Source organism: Nematolebias whitei, chromosome 2 (genome assembly GCF_014905685.2).
Source record: "Nematolebias whitei isolate Nwh7 chromosome 2, NemWhi1, whole genome shotgun sequence".
NCBI classification, from domain to species: domain Eukaryota; kingdom Metazoa; phylum Chordata; class Actinopteri; order Cyprinodontiformes; family Rivulidae; genus Nematolebias; species Nematolebias whitei.
The window spans coordinates 46,228,065-46,229,441 of record NC_056499.1 but is presented as its reverse complement, the minus strand read 5'-3'; positions in this window follow the sequence as shown (position 1 = coordinate 46,229,441).

Sequence of the window (1,377 nt, the reverse complement as noted above, 5' to 3'; positions counted from 1 at the left end):
CCGTTTTTGTATGACAACCCAGTGACAAGGATGCCTGCAGCGCCAGCACATTGTCATGACATCACACGGGCCATTTAGATTTGTGAAAATTTACAAATGTTCACTGTTCGAGTGTTAGAGAGTAAATGTTATGAATAAATTTGACATTAAACATAATCCAAGTTGAAGTGTTGCATCATTTTCAGCTCCCTTTTTCTCATCTACATTTGGTAGCAGCCAAACTGACAGAACATGCAGAATAATGAAGTTTTAATTTCACAGCAGAGAAAACTATGTAGTCTCCTTAAGTAGTTCTGGGGGAAAAAATATCGGTACTGGTATCAATTATTGGACAAATAAGTTTCAACATATCGCATTGGCCAAAAATCCAATAGCATGCGTCCTTAATATTTGTTTAATTGCTAATTAATCAAAGACAAGGTTTGTTTTTATGTTTGATTAATCCTAAATAGCTAAAGGAACTAAAAAATGCACACCAAGGGGGTGGCCATTGCCACCCCAGTCCACCCCTCTTGGCGACGCCCCTGTTTATGTGACGCTCAGCTCCGTTGAGCAGAGAGGAGCAGTTTAACGTGAACCGTGGTGACAACAGAAAAAGGATAAATTCTGCTCAGCAAAGCTGCCAAGACGAGGGACAAAGTGACGCTTTTAACCAGATTAATGATAAAATAAATAACAGGACGCCGAGTTCAGAGTCTTCTAACAGCTGCAGGTCCTTGTAGAGCAGAAGAGGATCCTGACCCAAAAGCTCCTCCGATGTTCAGACACATTTTCTAAGTAAATGGAAGAAGTGGAATGGTGTCTCTTCACGTTCGTTTAAGAATCTGCGTTGGCCAATTTACTGAATTTGAATTGTTTTAAAGTACTGGTGCATCCATTTGCACAACACTGAATAAATAAATGTAACATTGATCATTTTGCCACTAATACTTGATCTGCAGCTGGAAACGGTTCTGCTTCTTATCAAGCTGCTTCAGGTTCACACAGTGATCTAATCAACGTGTTCACATAAAGACTCTGATCTGGACCCCAGAGTTCAGTGGGAACACTCAATAAGCTCTGAACTCTCCATCTAATCAGCCTGAGATGGTGACGATGGACCGAGTAACGTTAGCACGTCTGTGTTTAACAGGCTCGGCTGGCGGCTTCGCTCAGAAAGCTGCAAAACTAAAATCTCCACATGAAAAGACACAAACTTCAGCTCAACAAGTAAAAACACTCAGTCAAAAAAAGTCAACCTGTTACTTTGAGATGTATGTATGGTCACCAGCCACAACACGTTAATACATTTGGTATTTTAAATAATAAAACACCTCGAGGAGCAGGATCACCTCTGCAGGAGAAGAATAAATAATTGAAGTACTGACTCGTACGGCA